We start from the raw sequence: 20,703 nt of genomic DNA, 5'->3' as shown, positions 1-20,703 counted from the left end.
CTTCTTTAGAAAGATATCAGGAGCTCTTTGGATAGGGCATTATTTTTGAGGACTCTCAGAAAGTGGAGTCGCTGCTGTGCCTTCTTGAATGGCATAGTGTTGGTTTTCCAAGTTAAGTCCTCTTCCAGGTACAGGCCCAGAAATGTAAAGGCTGATACTCGATTTGACCACCTCATCCCTGTATCCTCCTGACTCATCTTCCCTTGTAATGAGCTTGACCATGTTGTGTCATTTGCAAACTTAATGATGGAATTGCTTGGATGGGTGGAGGTGCAGTCGTATGTGTAGAGTATACAGCCAGGGACTCGGCATACATCCCTGAGGGGAGCCGATGTTAAGGCTGAGTGCTGAGGAAAGGTGTGGTCTCGCTTTGACTATCTGCACATGATACTGAGGAAATCCTTTATCCAGAGGAAGGTGAGGTATGAAAGACCCAGATTGTAGAACTTTGTTACCTGTCTGTGACGGCACGAATCACCCTAGAGCGCGCACAGTCAGTGCTGAACTGTTTGAGCCTTCTCAGACAGCAACCAGTGGTCCCCCTGAAATTATTTCAGAGGCTCCTGGGGCACATGGCATCCTCGGCGGGGGTGGTCCCCCTCGGGTTGATGCACATGAGACCGCTCCAGCACTGGCTACAGAGACGAGTTCCCTGGAGAGCGTGGCACACAGGCAGCAGGCGTATCGCATCACGCCTCTCTGCCGTCTCATCCTAACCCCCTGGTCTTCAATTACCTTTTTTACGGGCCGGAGTCCCTCTTGGGCAGGTCTCGAGACGAGTCATGGTGTCAACAGACGCCTCCTCGCAGGGTTGGGGTGCAACGGGCACGCAGTATCGGGTCTGTGGACGGGCCCCCGCCAGCGCTGGCATTCAATTGCCAAGAGATGTTAGCTGTTCTACTTGCTCCCCTGGCAGTAGGTGCTGGCAGATCGGACAGTACTACTGTCGTAGCGACCACCAGGGTGGCGTTCGCTCACGGCAGTTAACGCAACTCGCCCGACGCCTCCTCCTGTGGAGTCAACAGGTGACGAAGTCCCTGCGTGCCACACACATCCCGGGCGACCTGAACCAGACAGCCGATGCGCTCTCTCGTCGGTCGACGCCTCGGAGAGAGTGGCGACTCCACCCCCGCGCAGTTAAGCTCATTTGGGTGCAGTTTGGGCAGGCGCAGATGGACCTGTTTTGGTACTCCCTGACCGTTACAATTTCGCGCTAGCGCTCTCCTGAACACAGCTCATAGGCAAAAAAACAATCTGTGTGTATATTCATTAGTCCGGAAGAACAGAGAACAACTCAGAGAAAAAGCAGAGCCAGTGAATAGCCCGAGCCAGTACACATGAATCTTTCTCTGTAGGAGTGGCGATTAAATCCTTGTCTCCAAGTATGGAAATCGTAGCTGCCCACACAACACCTTGCAATCCAGACACGAGTGAACAAACAATACATCGCTGCTGGGAACGAAAGTAAAGGGGAAGGTTAAATAGCGGCGTGGGGAAACAATAACCCGGTCTGGGTGATGAGCCAATCAGCTGTGAGTAGCCTAACGGGGATCCAGGGGAGAGAACCAGACACAAGAGAAAAAAAACCAAACAACAAGCATGACAGTTGTATTCCAGCCATCTTCTCTTTGCAGTTGTGCAGTTTCACTTGACAGTGAGAAGCACTTAAATGCTTTGAAAGATTGGTTCACACTATTAAGAACAGCTCTAATGTTGTTTGGGCTGAAAGCCCAGATGAGACCTGTATACAGAATATCATGTATGTGTGTGTAAAGGCCAAATTAAAATCCAAGGTAAAATTAATTTACGATTTAGATGGATTAAATAAGTAAAGATATGCTATTATATGTATTAAAGTGTCTTTAAATCATGCCTTTGTGCTGTATACAGTGTTACTATAAATAATCAAGAAACAGTGCCAACAAATATGAACTCTGATCAAACTTTTACATTGTCAGTTAATCATTTCTTAATAACACATTCATGCACAAATCATTTGTAAAATGACCTCTGTTTCTGTTGGGTTTCAATTAGTTATATTTTTGCATTTTCCTGACTTTTCCAAGTATTATAACTCTGTGGTTCCAGGATTTGTCTTGTCACAAACACTCTTTGTCTGCTCCTAGTACATGTTTTGTCTCTCTTTTATATCCCTCATGACCAGGACCAATAACTGAACTAAACCGAACAATACTAAAATACATTGGTAAAACAGGCAAATGTCCATTAAATTCAATTCAATAGAAACTAGATTCATTTGAACAAAGATACGTAATGTTTCTATGGGCAGGAACTTGAAGACTGAAGGCACAGCTGTGTCTTAATTTCATAATGTGCCCTAAACTTTCAAAAACACATTAATCAACTATATATTATGCCACCACCCCATAACTGCATCTATCAGTAAGTGATCTTTTAGTACTATCATCTTTAAGTATTTTCAGGGTTGGAGATACAAGGTTTTTAAGTGTGCTATGGGTTTAATAAACCATCATGTCTTATTTCATGTATGAAATCTGGCCTATTTCTGATATGCTCTTCACCTCTTGTACACCTCACTCAATATACATTGTCTGAACTTGTTTTTTATACAAACAGGAACAAACAAGTAATGCTGGACTGGAGGAGGAGTTCATGCAAAGCTGTCATGTATGTTTCTTATAAGTAGCAAAGTGTCTCTGATACAGACATCGTCACTGTTTATTAAGAATCAAGCAAAAATGAACCGAATACTTCATTCACTCCTGATGATATTATTTTTACACGGTCAGTAAATAATGTCTAAATAATTATACGTTCATGCATAAATACTTTTTTGAATGACCTTTACGTATTTTTCTGACATTTCAATGTATAACTATTATGTTTTATGTTCCACAGATGTTCACTGTCAAACCTTCAATCAATCTCCAGCTGTGCTGAAAAAACCTGATGAATCTTTTAAACTGATCTGCACTGCATCTGGATTTACATTTAGCAGCTCCTATGTAGCTGTAGTGAGACAGGCTCCTGGAAAAGGACTTGAATGGGTTGCATATATTGGCACATCCAGTTCTCCTATCTCCTATTCCCAGTCAGTGCACACTGTAAAAAGTGCACAAGGCATGTCTTTACTCTAAAGCAGTTTTTGACCTTGATCTGACTTAAAACATTTGATTTTCTGTCTAGCCATCATTGTAACGTAAAAAGTTTGGTTGATTCAAATTAAAAGTAAGACTTGTTAGTGTAACGTAAATACATGTCTTTGAAACAACTTAAAAATATTACGTTCCCATTATCACGTGGTGTCTAACGTAACCCGTAGTCGAGCGTGAGGACGTTCATCTCTCCGCCATCTTCTTACACCGCATGGATAAACACGGCTTGGAGAAACGACAATATCTAAAATCGGTAAGTAATTCTAAAGATACGTTTGGGTTTATTATTGAAATCATATACGTATAATTACATAAACTACTGTGATATACTGTTGTTTTACATACGGTTAGTATTACGATAGAATGGTCTAACTCGGCTACCAAGTTTACAAGTTCCCCACATCACTATGAAGTTTAACTGAGTGGAAATAAAATAATTATTATACAAGCAAATAGGTTAGATGGGTTGATATTGAAAAGTAGTATAACTGCTGTTTCGTGTATGCTGGAGTGCGATACTCATAATGTGAGTTTGTCATATAGAAAATACATGCCCGCTTTAGACGCTTTGTATGGGCTTAACACTATTATGAAGATTTATTTTTATAACGATGATTATTTGCTATTTAAGAAAGTAGTTTTTACAATGTACTCGTTTAACACTTAACGTCAGCTCAGCTAAAAATTGTGTGCACGAGACTGCGAGTGTCTTCTGAACGCTAACGTCTCTCATTTATGATTAACCCTAACCCAAGCTATGTGCGCGAAACGCATATTAACGTGAAGGCCCAAACACATGACTTCAAGTGACGGGCATCAACACATAATAACATATTGCGTCTACCAGCATACCCTGTAAAGAAGTCGCCTGTTTAGATTTTACGTTATGTGTGAGCCCAAGTTTCTTATAATTCTCTTTGTCTTTTGTAGGATAGGGTAACGTTTTTCAGGGCAGGTTCTGAATAATCCAGTCACGTGAAAAAGTAAGTAATTTGCACCTTAATTATTGCTTTGTATGGTCAGTTTTGTAATGTATCGTTTTCTCTTCTATGCTCTTCCTAACCCCTCTCTTTGGCAAGTAACTCGATGTAGAAATGCAAAGACTGTGGTGTCACCAAAGCCAAGCGTCCTGAGCTTCTCAAGCATTTTAAGCTTGATCATAGGCATTTTGGACATCGTCATCCTTATCCTCATTGTTCATTTAAAACTTAGAGTTCTCTGAAGAGCCACATGTCGAGGAGGCATCCTCAACATCACCTTCAAAAAGATGCTTTGACAACTTATAAATGCATGCTTTGTGAATACAAACACACATAATCGTTTAAAGAGTATTTCCATCACATTGGGCAGCACCTGAAGAAACACCCTTGCTTGGCAGAAAAAGGATCATTCAATGGTTGCTACGGGTGGACACATAGATTTAAAAAATTTAGATGGGAAACCTACGCACACAGTTAAAAGGTCTTTGATGCGCTGAGTTTTAGGCAAATTTCCTGAAAACCAAAGCCTCAGATCATGCTTTTCCAGCAAAAAATGTTAAACATATATGTATTTTTACACCTAGTTTTGAAAGTAATATCAGGTTCTTTACGAAGTCCATTTTCTGTTTCTCTTTCTTGCAGATTAATGCTGAATTTTTGCGCATCAAGATTTTTGGCTTCTTTGGACCGACACAGCTCTCAACTTCTCCAGGTTATTAGGAGCAAAGGGGGAGTCCTCCATGAAAAACGAAGGATACTATTAATGTTATGGGTCAGGTATTGGTGGATGCAATTAGAATTGTTAGAATTCAATAGTGTTTTCGTCTAATAAAAACTGTACATCTTGTAGAGTCTGGACATAGACATCATAAGAGAGTGCCTGCTGAAGTGCCTCATCATGTACCTTGGTGAAGATGCAAGCTGACTGATCAAAAAATACCAGGTAATTCTGCAGAACATGAGTTTTTTTTAAGAATGTTGTTAACAGCACCCCATTCACTTGCATTGGTTTTGTGCCATACAATAGAAGTGAATGGGAGCTGTGCTGTTCTGTTACCAACATTGTTCAAAATTCTGCTGAAGAAATAAAGTCATACAGGCTTGAAATGAAAAGAGAGCATGTAGATAATGACAGAATTGTCATATTGAATGTCAACAACAAGTGCTAGTTTACCCAAAAGTGAAAATTATATTATTTAACCGTTCCAAACCTGTATGATTTTCTTTGTTCTGCTGAACACAAAGGAAGATTATTTTTGGAAGACTGTCAGTAACCAAGCAGATCTCATCCCCCATTTGCTCCCATAGTATAACTTTCCTCATGTGGCAGTTAATAGGGAATAAGATCTGTTTGGTTACATGCATTCTTTCAAATATAGTTCTGTGATCATCAGAAAGAAGTTTATAGATAACACCACTCATTCTTCTCCTAAAAACTCCCCTGCTTCCTCTCACTTCCGTCACTACAACCAACGTGACTTTTCAGGAGTTATATTACTGGGCCGAGGTTGAAGTGCTGCGAAGTGCTCTTCCGCCATTCATTATCATGTTTAAGGCTTCATAAGTGTGTAGCAGTGTTTTGCTTCTAAACAGAATTATCGTTGCACTCGTTACCAATTCTAGTTCACCAAAAAATGTAAATGTTTTAGTCACTAAATCACCCTCCTGCTATAAACCGTTCAAATTTCATTGTTAAGCAGAACACAAATAAAGATATTTTAATCGAAGCAACCGAGACGTTTTGGGTCTGCAACTTCCGGAGTAGGAAAGCTAACTACATTTTAAAAATAATTCTTCAGATGTGAAAGGAGTGTTTTTCCTTCGACAGTCCCTCAATTGCTCTGTTCTTGTATGTTTTTAGGCTGACCAGAGGGAGGAAGCGGAGAGAGAATTTGAAAAGACCACCATGGCAGTTTTTGTGGTCCGTGAAAGTGATGCTCTCAGTCGTGCACTGGACATTGTGAAAACTGTTATACTGTCAAACTCTTATACTGTCAGTGTTTGTATAAATATATAATAAACATTGACAATTTTTCACAATACAACATTTCTCTAAAGGTTTATGTGTTTACATTGTTATACAGTTTGTACATTTTTTACATTAATATTTAAAATGACATTTGTTTGAAAGTAAAATAATTAAATGTTTTCTCTTTGTATAAACTTAAGACAAAGTATAATTTGAGATTTCATTCAATTTAAAGATTTTATTTGGTTCAAAGAAGCTTTTTGCTTTCAAAAGATTTAATTATCCATTATTAGCAAAATTAAGAATTTTAAGTTTAGCCAAAGAAAGAATTTTAAGTTTAGCCAAAGTAAGAATTTTAAGTTTAGCCAAAGAAAGAATTTTAAGTTTAGCCAAAGTAAGAATTTTAAGTTTAGCCAAAGAAAGAATTTTAAGTTTAGCCAAAGTAAGAATTTTAAGTTTAGCCAAAGAAAGAATTTTAAGTTTAGCCAAAGTAAGAATTTTAAGTTTAGCCAAAGAAAGAATTTTAAGTTTATCTAAAGTAAAGTAATTAGTTGTAACAAGTTGACGCAATTTTTTTACTTTGATCCAATGAAACACTTTTTTCAGTGCAGGGAAGATTCACAGTGTCCAGAGTCGACTCCAACAGTCAACTGCATCTACAGATGAACAGTCTAAAGACTGAAGATACAGCTGTGTATTATTGTGCTAGAGACTCACAGTGAAACGCTTCAATGACAGTATAATACAAAAACCACTTCCTCATTCATGTATGGTTATTATAATGCTAAAGTATTTGCATAAAACACTAAAATATTTGATTGTTTGATGGCATTATTAGAAAGATGAACTGTGTGTTTTTTAAATAATCTCCTTCAAAGTTTTACAGTCATATCCTAACAGTTATGTTTGAACTTTTTTATGCTTGAAATTAATTCTCCATATACTGCTATATTTCCATGAGGTGGCACTCTTGTCAATAAAATGACATTTTTGCTCCCAAAAGAATAATTTTTCTTAACCAGATATATCCGCAGTGTTCCCTATCAAAAGCTACACTCAATACTGCGTTTCAAAACGTTATGGGAACATTCTTTGTTTGACCCGTTGTGAAGCATGTGTGCCAAACACGCCAAAAGTTGACTTACTGGAAATAACCTGTGGGTGCCGAATTAATTACTACTGTGTGTGTGTGTGTGTGTGTGTGTGTGTGTGTGTGCGTGCGTGCGTGCGTGCGTGCGTGCGTGCGTGCGTGCGTGCGTGCGTGCGTGCGTGCGTGCGCGCGTGTGCGTGTGTGCGCGCGTGCGCGCGTGCGCGTGCATGTGCGTGTGTGTGCGCTTATATGTTGTGAGAATACACCAAACACCAAACAAATACCTAACATTTCTTGAGCCCGGACTACTTTAGGTCACACCTGTAGCTTTTGTCAATCAATGAATTGAACTTTGTAAATGTATGTGAACATATTCTACTAAATTGTATGCTCAGTATATATAGAATAAAGTGTGTGTACAGGTTTGACTGAACAGTACTTGCAAAGTAATCATAACAATTTATTAACCAAATATTATCATATTGAAGCTATCATCATATTTTCATGGTTGGAGATACAATGTTAAATTAAATTAACTTATAGAACCAACAAGTTTTATTACACATGAAAAGATTAAATTGTTTTTAAATTCTTGTATACCCTACTTCCAAAGCATCAATTTACATTGTTACAAATGTAGCTGATTTACAAATTTAATCTTGTTTATTATACACACAGGAACAAACAATGGAGGACTGGAGGAGGAGTTTATGCAAACCTGTCTTGTACAGTATGTGTCTTAAAAACAGCAAAGAGTCTGAGAAATGTGTCTGTTATTCAGTCTATGTAGTTACTCCAAAGAATCAGGCAACAATGACAACAATAATTTTCTCAGTCTTGATAATATTCTTTTTACACGGTCAGTAAATAATCTCATAATAATGGTACATTAGAATGGATTTGATGTATGGTTTTCAATGTTACTGACCTTTCAATGAAAGATTATGTTTTGTTTTTCCACAGATGTTCACTGTCAAACCTTCACTCAATCTTTAGCTGTGCTGAAAAAACCTGATGAATCTTTTAAACTGATCTGCACTGCATCTGGATTTACATTCAGCAGCTTCTATGTAGCTGTAGTGAGACAGGCTCCTGGAAAAGGACTTGAATGGGTTGCAACTATTAGCACGTCCAGTAGCTCTATCTACTATTCCCAGTCAGTGCAGGGAAGATTCACAGTGTCCAGAGACGACTCCAACAGTCAACTGCATCTACAGATGAACAGTCTAAAGACTGAAGATACAGCTGTGTATTATTGTGCTGTAGACTCACAGTGAATCGGTTCAATGACAGTATAATACAAAAACCACTTCCTTATTTCTGTATGACTTACACATATTTAACTTAAAAAATATCTAAATATTTTAAAATATTATATAAAAAAAAAAATATTCAACTTGAATCGTTTTATGCAAGAACAATATCCCAATTTACTGTATTAACTTTAAAGGCAGTAAAACAAGTAAAAAAAACAGTAAAAAAACAAAAATAGCTGCAAAAAGCAACAATGTCTTCATGTCTTCTTTTTGTGAATATGTTAATCTAACACTGGCTTGAATAAGCGGTTTCAACAGGCGCAAGCCCCAGGCTAATGGGTTGTGTAACTTTATGTTTAATAACTGTTCTTCTTAGGTTTACCCATACTGGCTAGTGTTACGACCTCTAGGGGTCGGACGAAACAGGCAAGGAAAACCACACTCGTACAACAAGAAATTCAATAAACCAAGTTTATTAATACCATATGGGAATCTCTTCAGGGGGCAGACAAGGCCAACATAATAAACAAAACCGTCTTATTGTAGAGTGCTAACTAACCTGTGAGGATAAACAATGGAAAACAAATACACAGTATCTTCCCTGACTCCCTGAGGAGAAACAAAGTAAAAACCGGCATGTAAATCAAAAATGGCGTCTTACCCCCCTACCTCCCGAAACTTGGTGAAATATGTAAAAAGGTATGTACAGTGTGAGAGTATACTTAAATGTAACATGAAGTCTAACTCTACTTATTCTCAAGAATTACAAAATTACATCGACGAATGACATCGACGAATGACATCGACGAATGACATCGACGAATGACATCGACGAATGACATCGACGAATGACATCCATCAGCTGAACCATCAACACAAGGCACGAGAGCTCAATGGCACAAAAGAAACCCAAGGCCACGATGAGTGTTTGGGGCTGTCCTTATAACCACATGGCACCTGGCGTAGGACCAATGACCATCTCCAAGTGATTAGTAGAGACCACACCCATCTGGAGTAGTGACGTGTCTGCACACATGAACAACAGACAAAGCAAAACACAGGCAACAATATAGCATTATACACAAAGTTCTCCAGGTCATAACACTAGACATATAATTTTAATTTGCTAGCCCAAAATTTTTATTTTGCTTGTTATCAGAAATGATTATCTATTAGATTTTATTCTTTGCAGGTGAGTACCGGAAGTTAAGTTTAGGCCACAAAGCACACATGCCAGTGCTGTAGTACTTGTGCGGACTCGAGACGTTTTACTGGAGTCTCGGACTTCTCTCGGACTTGTTAGTATCTGCACTCGGATTTGTCCCATGACTTTTGTTTCTTCTTCCAAACAAAACCATTGATGAAGTATATATGTTTGCTTTAGTTGGACTCTTGACTTTCATTAAGTTAATTCTCTTTCCTCTTGGAGCAGGTTACTTGGAGTAGATGGGTGTAAAGCTGTAAAAAAGATGATAAATAATACTAAATGAAGTAAATGATTGAATAGATGCGAAGATACTGCGCCAAATAAAACAGAAAGTTTTCCTGACATCAACATTCCCAATACAAATCATCATCAAACTAAATCAAATAAACAGATTCACTGCAATGCATTATGGGAGTGATGAATGAGTTTTGTACTATGATGTCAGGCCTTGCATGAAGCTTTCTTTTTTTAATTGTCACTATTGTTGAGTTTCATATACTGAGTCTGATTCATTCACCAATTTAAAGTGTGTTTGTGTATGTATTTTCTGTCAATTCAGAAAAATTAAATCAGCCAAACCACTGATTTAAACTCTCATCATGATCTCTCCACTGTAGTGTTGCTTTTAGCAGATGTAACTGTTAGTAATTTTTCTGATTATTGAAAAAATAAATGTTTAAATAATTTTTTTAATGAATTTTTCTGAAACTCAGGTTGAACTCTGTCAGCCTGAATTTCAAGATCGACCTGATGGCTCTCTGACTGTCAGCTGGAATGTCAATAATTGACTTAAAACTGACTATAGTACAGTCTGGATCCGTCAACCTAAAGGAAAAGCTCTGTAGTGAATTGGGGGGGAATTGAAAGCCTGTATTACAAGGATTCACTAAAAAACAAGTTCAGCATCACCAGAGACACATCTAGTAAAACAGTGACATTGCAAGGACACTAACCGCCACCCTGTACAAAAATAATTTTTTATAACATCAATAGTCCTTGAATGTCCTTGATTATTGAATGTAGAATATAATTGTAATGCAGTTGACAAAACACTATTAACTGTATACTCATGTACTGTAATTGGCTGTTCACTCATTAATTTACTAAGGCTATTTTAAGTTTACGGTTGAAAAACAGACACAGGATGCACCTGCTCTTTCATATGAGATGAAACATGTTTCTCTGTTTCGGTCTCCTCTTCTACGTGTGGTCTGTCGTGTTTGATTCAGCTATGAAACAACCTTCACACATATATTGTTCTTATTATTTTAATTATCTGGTTGATACAGATGGCTGTTTGCAAAACAATATAAATGCACAGCTAACCAACAAATAACATTAAAAAAATAAAACTTTATTTTTGGTATCCCATTTGCAGAGAATTCAAAATTAGACACATAGCATGTGGTAGGGAATGAAAAAACTGTGAGTGTAACTGCAAACACATTTCATTAGTTCTACATAAATACTACAAATCAAACAGACCTTTTCAAATTTCTTATATTTTAGATATAAATAGTCAAAGTATGGAGTCCATTGAAAGTACAGTTGAGAAGATGCGTGGAGATTCTTTTGATGGATCTGGATTCAGCTTTGACTGCTGTAGCATGCACTGGATCAGACAGCAGGATGGAAAACCTCTTGTGTGGATGGGACGTGTTCAACCTATAAAGGCCAAGGCCATGATTACTCTAAATCCTTTGTATCCTTCATATCCTTTAAAATCACCAAAGATAATTAAACAAATGTGACATACCTGAAACTGTCAGGACTGACAGCAGAGGATACAGCTGTGTATTACTGTGGAAAACAAGCATAGCAACACAAAACACATTGAATAAATTGATGCATTTGATATTTTGCTGCTAGGTCAACAGGTGGCAGCAAAGGATGAAAAGAAAATTGACATGCTAACATATTCCCATAAACCATATTGTTGTTTTACACATAAGCATTACAAATAACATTATATTTGTTAGATGGCATCCCTACAACATTTTATGACAAAAAAACAAATATTTAACAACCCAGGGAACCAGGGGAATAGCCAGGAAACACAAAACACTTCCTGTTTTAATTAGTTTTGGCCAATATCAAGACCACCTAGGTTTGATTTATTCATTTTTGTAACCGTATTTTTCTGTGGTTGTTTGTACATTTTTATGTTTCTCTTGATGAAACCATTTTACATGAAATACGTTCTGAAACATCAAAGGAATATTCTGGGTCAGGATTACATCATTTGTGGCATGTATTTTAGGCTGTTAGATGGAAATAATATCAGCTCTCATTTAACCTTATTTAACTTGAATGTTATTTGATTCTTGTCACAGTGTTTTATAAATAAATACAATTATTTGATACAATAAACAACTGTAGCCTACAAACTAGGAAGTTTGACTTTTAGCCATCATCGCAGTGCTTTTGTTTTATTTATTAAACTACTTAAAACACACCTCTTCAGCGAAGACCTGACAGACAAATGAAGAAACAAAAAAAAAAACACAAACGTACACTAACCCTCTTCTCTCAACAATTTTGTATTAGCACCTATTGTACTATTGCTCTTTGTATGACATATCGCTTTTCGCTCCCTGAACTCTTTGTAAGTCGCTTTGGACAGAAGCGTCTTCTAAACGACTAACTGTGAATGTAAATGTATTATGTAAATTCATAATGGGAACTTTGAGAATAATGTACCCTAATCTATTCCATGCAACCTATTTTAATACATGAAAATTATTCTTAAATCTTAAGAAAGATGCAGCAATGCTGTCATGCAATACTTTATATTTTCATTCTGTTGTTTTAATGTTTGTTTTAATGTCATAATAATTCTGCACTTATAAGTTAAAAATGCAAATCTAAGGTCTGGTTGTCCCTTCCAGTATAAATGTGCTCCTCATGTGGATCTGGAGGAACTTTAGCACCTCCAGGATGAAGAGAATACTCTTATTATCCATTGTACTCTGCTGGAGACTCTTATGTGAGTTTCTCAGTGTAACTAACTCTGAACACTCTGTTTGTTAATCTTTTTTTTTGTGTTTAGTTGCTTTTTACTCCTTCGCTTTCATTTTGGTATTTTTTTCTCTTTATTAGGTGTGCGGTGTCAGAGTTTGGAGTCCATTCCTAAATCTCCAGTACTTCAAAAGATTGGAGATGCTCTAAGCATATCATGTAGGGCTGAAGGATACAATTTTGGTAGTTATGGAATGAGCTGGATACGACAACCTACTGGAAAGCCCTTAAAATGGATTGGGCATATAGACACTTCCAATGGACAGACATGGTGTGAGAAAAGCATTGAGGGAAGAATAGAAATAACAAAAGACAACAGCAAAGGTGTTTCGTATCTGAAACTTTCTGGTCTGACAGCAGAGGATTCTGCTGTGTATTACTGTGCTCGACAAACACAGTGACACATGGAGTGTTACAGATATACAGAAACCTCAAGCACGTTAACTGACAATGTTACATATGTATTCCCTACTCGAGAGGTGAAAGCACAGAACATCAAAACAATAGTGAGGACACGAACACTGAGTGGAACATGTTTAATTTCATCCAGCGTGTACTAATGACAATAGGACAAAATCATTTCAAGCCTCTTACAAACTATATTCTTAAAAAATGTCACTGTGATACTTTAACACCACCCTTTATTTTGTGTTTTCCCCATTGAGTTCTACAATTGAAGTGCAGTAGTTATTTTGTGATATTGTTACAATTGTACACATCTTTGGTTACGACCCAGTAATATTTCTATTACAGTATAGTTTGTACTGTAATATTGTGACATACTGTATGAGCCAAAGACAATGTTCAGTGACAATGTGCCGAGTTTGCACAAAGATTTAATTGTGAAATGTAGTTCCTATTATGTTTAGCCTACATGTTCAGAACATTAAAAATTGTTAGGTGTAAAAAGTGTTGTACAATTGATGTACTGCTAATTCTGATGTCACCACATTTGCAGTGTTGCCGTGCCCCATTTCCATTACAGTATTATTTTACTGTATTTTCATTAATGTGACATTTTGTCAATCGAAATTCAGAGATTAAATATGCCATTCATTGTTTTATTTCAGTGCGGTATGCACAAAGGTTCAAAAATAAGAACAACATTCAACATTTGCATGTTGAGTTAACTTGAATTTCTAACTACACTTGAAATTAACACCAAGTTAAGTGACCAAAAAAATTTAAATGCATTAAATAAGCGCCAAGTATTTATGTATAGTCTACAAAACTGCCAAGTTAAATTAACTTAAAAATGCAAGTTTTAGAAGACTCCATTACTAAATTAAATTGAGGCAACGAGTTTACTCAATCAATTTAGTTCAGTCAATTTATTAGGGATTCAGTGAGCTGTCTGTGACAACGTTGCACATCCTCCTGTCGTATCCTCTCTAGATTAGTTCTACTTATGTGGAATGATCTGCCCTCTGCTACAAGATCAGCAGATTCTTTAGCCATCTTTAAGAATCGTCTGATAATCACCTGAACGATCATTTCTGACTTCTATCTCTTTCCTACTCTTTCAAAAAAGAAAAAATCAATAAAAAACATTTTACAACTTTGCTCTATATACTGTGGTAGTCGATAGTGAGAGGTTTTTCATTGCACTTTAGCTTTTTGTTGTCCTTATACTGTTCCAATTGTTTGTGTTGTGGAATTTTCTTATTCCTTAAACTAGGTGAGTCAGCCCAGAAAAACGCAACGCACAGAGAGGCATGAGGTTCTTTGCAAATAATTTTATTGTTGTTAAATCTGCATCATAAGCAATGAGCATGACACAACAAAGATAAACACTTCATGAAAGCAAGGATAGAATAACAGGAATGAAAAACAAAGATAAACACGTCATGAAGCAAGGATAGAAAATGTCCATTACATTTGCCTCATCTGTAAGTCGCTTTGGATAAAAGCTGTACAAAGTATTATTACTCTAAACTACATAAGGTTTTCACAACTGATATGTGAAATTAAGCAATAATTACCCTAAATATTAATAATTCAATAAGCACTACTACTAAAACAGCAGGTGACAGTAATACATCATTTTAGATTAGTTAAGTGTCAATACATAAACACAGATTGTGATTAATGTAATTTTTTAAATATAATTGAAAATTTGCTCATTTGATGTTTGACACATTTTTATAAGTTTAAATGGCTTTGCCTAAATGTAAGGTGGTAGTGTCATGATCGCGGGTGGTGAGACATGGACAGAGGACCCAGGTGCAGACAGCAGGTGAGGGGTTAACATATATTTAATAAATAATAAAACAAAGACCCACGTGGGGGTAACATAACAAAACATGCCATGGGTACAATAACAAGACAGGACTAAAACTACCTACACTTAAACAAGACTAAAATAAACTATAAACATGAACGACTAGACTAGACTAGACTAGACTAGACTAGACTAGACTAGACTAGACTAGACTAGACTAGACTAGACTAGACTAGACTAGACACGTGAACTCACCACACAACCACAATAAACCAGCACAAGACAGACGACACAAGGGCATTAAATAAGGGAACAAATCAAGAGGGGAACAGGTGAAGGGCATAAATCAATAACGAGGTAACGAGAGGATGGGAACAGAGACGAGACCGGAGAGAGTCTATGGAAGGTCAAAAGGGCCATAAATACCTCTCTCCACACAAAACATGAGATTCTGTCATGATCCTACAACTAAACCAAGAGAAACATGAAATGATGCGGCAGAATCATGCCAGGTAGAGGGATAATCTAGAATGGCAAGATTGTTGAAAGTATCATGTTTGCTAGTCTAGTCTTGTTTATTTGTAGAATAAAGTGAACAGTAGTCGGCTATCCATTGCCAAAACAAACCACACACAATAGCACAATTGCAAATGATCACTTGTGGCAACGGAATCTTCTTTTAATTTAAAAATGTATTTTGTACTGTGTTCTTGTTATTTGAATTCCCAGCTGTCTGTATGCAAATCTACTGTTCCATATGTAAACAGTGGGCATGAGTGAGATTAAATACACTCCTCTGATTATTAGATGGGTGAGATACTTTTATTCTGTCAACCACACTGTAAAATACAACATGTTCTCTTCATCTTTAATGTTGCTTCTAGCAGTAGTTTATTGTACGTATTTGTTTTTCATTCCTTATGCCGTAGATTGTGATAAAATAAATTAACACTTTTCAATTTAATTTCCTTTTTCTGAAGTAATTTTGATTCTGATATACTTTTCAACAGGTACTGATGCAGAGGAACTTTCTCAACCTGAGTTTTTGACTGTTCGACCTGATGGCTCTCTGACTATCAGCTGTAAAGTCTCTTATTCACTTACTAGCTATCGTACAGGCTGGATCCGTCAACCTGCAGGAAAAGCTCTGGAGTGGATTGGGGTGATCGATACTGGTGGAAGCCTATACTACAAGGATTCACTGAAAAGCAAGTTCAGCATCACCAGAGATACCTCCAGTAAAACAGTCACATTGCAAGGAAACAATATGCAAGCTCAAGACACAGCAGTGTATTATTGTGCCAGACACCACAGTGACAGACTCTAACAGCCTCCCCGTGCAAAAACACCATTATTTTTTAAGTTATTTCCTCTTCTAAAAGATGTTAAAGCAAACCTTTTGATATTACTGTGTGAACATGACATGTCTTTGTGCAGCCCACAAGGAAAACAACAAATACCATAGTGGCATACACAAATTGTGCCATTCCCCAGCAAACTGTGAAAACGATTTATAAATGACAAACTTTTTTGTGGGCTGCAACTCTACAGATGTTTTGCACTAAAATTTAAGCACATCAAGCGTTTGATCTTGAGTCATAATAATAAAAGATTCTAGAATTTGCATTACAGGACAGCTGATAGACGGGGATAGGCTGCTCCTTTTGCTTCACCAGGAACATTTAAAAAAGGCATTTAGTTGAATGTCCCTGTTCCATTTTTATATGTGACAAATCTCTCTAAACAGGCAAATTGTACTTTAAACAATTCAAAGGGATACAGGGATCCAGGTGAGTGCTGCCAGTTCTCTGACATCTTTGTGCCATAAATATTGAATGGAAAGATCTTCAGAAAATAAAACTAAAGTTAGTCAGCTATAAACAAGATTGCCAATTATTATGGTATAGGCCTACTGAGCCTAATTTACCTCAGATTCAATGTTGATAAATGAGTTTGTCTCTTATCTTCCGTGGCTTGGTGACAAACTGTATAGGCTGAGCCGCTATATGCAAATTTACTCCTTAAATTGAAGAAGGGACATGTGAAGACACAGCTAGCTTCAATACATCTCAAACCATGATCTCCTCATCTCTGTGGGGGATGCTGCTGTTAGCAGCTATCTCTTGTAAGTCTTCAAAGTCATTAGTTCTTAGTCTCTTCTGTTTACATGTCTGATTTTAAGCAAATATCACACCAAAATGTAAAATTTTTATAACATGTCAGGCCTTATTTTTACCAGGTGTTTATTGTGTTGAACTGAATCAGCCTGCATCCAGTGTTGTCAGCCCTGGTGAGGCTTTGACTATGTCCTGCAAGGTGTCTGGATATTCTGAGACCCCCAGTTCATTGGTCCGCAATGGACAACAAAACACTAACAAAAACAAAAAACTGATAGAAATCAAACAATAACTTTAATCACTCTGCCATACAGAACCCAGTTTAACATTTGGATCAAACACTATTGTTTCTAGTAAAAAAAGTAAATGGCAACCATGCATTCTCTGAAAAAACAAAAAAATTATCATCGCCATAAAGATTTACTGTAGTTAAAAACATTTACAATCAAGTATAAAACTCAAATTAAAATATAAAACGTTAAACCTAAATTCAAGGATTTAGTAAAGATTAATACCTGTATTTAATTGCTTAATTCTCTGAAGCACCAAACACATGTTTCTTCAAACGGGCACTACAACACAAGGCACATATATTAAAACTAAGCAAACTTGCTATAGCAAAAAGATTTAACCGGAATCTCTAACTGTGCTTTTAAATAGGTATGCTTAAGTCTCTGACCAACAAATATCATTTTCTGAAGGGGCACTCACCAATTCAGTTCTATTAATCAACTGGTCTTTCGTCAGCTCTTACACAGCCTTAGGTTCCCACACCACATGGTGCCTTAAAGAGTAATAAGGGATTACTCACTCAATTTACACAGTACACTGGGGAAAAAAGGGGTTCTTAAAAGGTTCTTTAATGATGGTAAATGTCCTATTTAGAACCATGTCTTCTGAAGAACACTTTTTCTGCTGAAAGGTTTCTCTAAAACCACACTGGAATGCAGTATGTCAATACACTTTCCACAGAACTTCTTTAAAAAGATATCAGTAGCTCTTTGGATAGGGCATTATTTTTTAGGACTCTCAGAAAGTGGAGTCGCTGCTGGGCCTTTTTGAATGATATAGTAGTGTTGGTTTTCCTTTTGGAGTTAAGTCCTCTTCCAGGTACAGGCCCAGAAATGTAAAGGCTGATACTCAATTTGACCACCTCATCCCTGTATCCTCCTGACTCATCTTCCCTTGTAATGCGCTTGACCATGTTTTGTAATTTGCAAACTTAATGATTGAATTGCTTGGATGAGTGGAGGTGCAGTCGTATGTGTAGAGTATACAGCAAGAGTCTCGGCATACATCCCTGAGTGGAGCCGATGTTAAGGCTGAGTGCTGAGGAAAGGTGGGGTTCCGCTTTAACTCTCTGCACGCGAACCATGGAAATCATTTATCTAGAGGAAGGTGAGGTATAAAAGACCCAGACTGTAAAACTTTGTTAACAGTCTGTCTGGGATAATTGGGATGAATGCTGAGCTAACATCTATAAAAAGAAGCCAGTTGTAGCATTAAACGGTTGGTTAGATGCAGGTAAGGTACTATCTGTAACCTGATACTGTGTGTACTGGAGGGTAAGCTGGAATAATTGTTTGGTTGCTGTTTGCCCTTAGTGGGTGCCTTGAAGAGCTTCTTTAACGTGATGAATATGGGGCTGTTAAACGGTGTGAAATGCACAACATTCATTTGTACGGATCCAGTCGCTGGTAAATGAACGAGCGTCTCTCCCCTGGCCTCTCCTTAGATATACCCCAAATTCGAACCTATGGGATAGTATGGCTCCTGTGTAATTTAGTGTTTTTGATTTCGATTGCAGTGAGATCTTGCGTGCAGTGTCGGTGTGTAAAGGTATTGAGCATGTGTGATGTGTGTTTATGGACATTGTATTGTCGGAAGCCTACTGTGGGTGTAGGGTGGCCATTTCCATAACACCAAAAAGGAGGACAGTTTGCAGCATTCAGTGTGGCAAGAATAACTGCATAGAACTCTGGTGTACTCGCAACTACAATACAATTTTGTGCATCATATCGATGGTATCATGATACAGTGATTCTGAAACAGCCTACTCTATTCATTGCCAGACAATGTTTTGAAAAAATATTTGACCTAAGCAAAGGGAAGATGTACCTGCAGCTCGTCGGTTACTTTTGTTTTTCTGGGCTGTCATGTCGCATGTACCTTGACTACAAACGTCCACTTCACAGCGACATCCATGAAAAGTGTCTCTACTGCTTTTTTATATAAAGTTGTGTTCTTTTGTCCATTCAGGGATTAAATGAGGTATCAATCAAGATAAGAACACTAGTAAGATGTATAGAAAAACAGTTTTTGTCAAGGAATTTATAGGACTCAGATGCAGGAGAGAATACAAAATTAGAGTTCCCTTTCTGTCGGTCTCTCGACGTTGTGTCGACAGAATGGGGTTTGACTTGAGAACCTACCTTCTCTGACTGACTTGAACAGGCCAATGAAAATTGGCGAATGAAATTTGCATGCCGGACTCCGCCCCCGGATATCCGGGTATAAAAGGGAGCCGGCGTGCCGCATTCATTCACCTTTTGTTCTTCGGAGCCTTCGCATCCTGATGCTGACAACTCTGCAGACAATTTCTACGTGTTGCTGGTCTTACGACGTGGTGCAGCGGACTGTCCCGATTCCTGTGACTTCCCCTGGGCGTCTCGGCAACTGTCAAAGCGTCTCTCTAAAGAGCGAGCCCTTTTCAGGGCTTAATATTTCTTCAGCGCGGCATGTCCCGCTGTGCTCGTGGGTGCGGCGCACTCATCGAGGAAGGGGACGGACACGATGTCTGCCTCAGGTGTCTGGGACTCCAGCACGCTGAGGCAGCGTTTGTGGATACATCTTGCCCGCACTGCGGGCGGATGGTAATTCAGACGTTGCGGTCACGGGTAGCTGCGTTCTTGCGAGAATCAGCCGCCACCTCGAGTGCTTCCCGTTCTGCGGCAGCAGCGGCGTCAGCCCTGCCGTCCGCTTCGGCGAGCACCGAGGGTGATCGAGGAATTACCGTGAGCCTCAATCCGTCAGCCACCGGCTCGCGGACCGTTCACGCCCCGCCTCGCTCGTCTGACCGTCCCGGAAGAGGCGGTACGCCGCCTTGTTCCTCCGTCACGTACTCGGACACGGGGCGTGACGACGATGAGATGTCGCTCGCAGCATCGGAGGGCGACCTCCTGGCATCCGACCCCGACGATTCCTTGGAGCTTCCTCCCCCGGGGGGTCGAGCTCAGGATGAAGCGGACGTCGAGATGTCAGCCATGCTTTCCCGGGCCGCCGCGAGTATTGGGCTGCAGTGCACCGCACCGCCTCTCCCCCAACGCTCGCGGTTGGATACGTGGTATCTCGGGACCGGCCGTGACTCTAAGCCACGGTCGGCGCCGGTACCATTTTTCCCGGAGGTGCATGAGGAGCTCAGTCGGACTTGGAACGCCCCCTTCTCGGCGCGTGCACGTCAGACTGGCTCGGTCGCCCTGACTTCCCTCGATGACGGGGCAGCTAAGGGCTATGTCGACATCCCACAGGTGGAACGTGCAGTCGCGGTGCACCTGTGCCCGCAGACAGCTGCCACCTGGAGGGATCGACCAAGGCTCCCTTCCAAGGCTTGTAAGTTTTCGGCATCGCTGGTGTCGAAGGCTTACAACGCTGCGGGTCAAGCTGCCTCGGCTCTTCACGCCATGGCCATCCTGCAGGTCCATCAGGCCA

General features: G+C 38.9%; 1 long non-coding RNA gene and 1 gene segment (V, D, J or C); both read left to right on the top strand.

The window, feature by feature from the left end:
* The window catches only part of LOC306893567 (immunoglobulin heavy constant mu-like), a 146,787-nt gene that overhangs the window by 2,631 nt on the left and 123,453 nt on the right, over positions 1-20,703 (top strand).
* Positions 3,083-6,045, top strand: LOC306893569. The gene is made up of 5 exons (XR_013786595.1): positions 3,083-3,390; positions 4,068-4,120; positions 4,760-4,894; positions 4,968-5,060; positions 5,979-6,045. It is a non-coding gene; the product is annotated as an uncharacterized lncRNA (long non-coding RNA).

The sequence above is a fragment of the Barbatula barbatula genome, assembly GCF_947034865.1.
Source record: "Barbatula barbatula genome assembly, chromosome: 5".
NCBI classification, from domain to species: domain Eukaryota; kingdom Metazoa; phylum Chordata; class Actinopteri; order Cypriniformes; family Nemacheilidae; genus Barbatula; species Barbatula barbatula.
Note: the sequence above shows the minus strand (reverse complement) of the source record. Positions and strands in the feature narration are given on the sequence as shown.